Here is a 263-nt window from a genome sequence, read left to right as displayed (position 1 = left end):
GTCTAGGTTCAAAAGGAACTTTTAGGAATTAAATCAAAGCCACAAAAGTCTTAGACTGGCATTTTCATAGGACTCAAAAATAATATCAGTTATTTCATAGATTTCATAGACATCAGGGCTGGAAGGAACCTCAGAGATCATCGAGCCCAGCGCCCCGCCCAAAGGGCACAAAGTCAGCTGGGTCATAGGATCCCAGCAAGATAAGCATCCAATTTACTCTTGAAGGTGTTCAATGTAGGTGCTTGAACCACCTCCGCTGGCAG

Source organism: Crocodylus porosus, unplaced genomic scaffold, assembly GCF_001723895.1.
Source record: "Crocodylus porosus isolate Cpor-Errol unplaced genomic scaffold, CroPor_comp1, whole genome shotgun sequence".
NCBI lineage: Eukaryota > Metazoa > Chordata > Crocodylia > Crocodylidae > Crocodylus > Crocodylus porosus.
The sequence above is the reverse complement of the archived record's forward strand: the minus strand, read 5'-3'. Positions refer to the sequence as shown.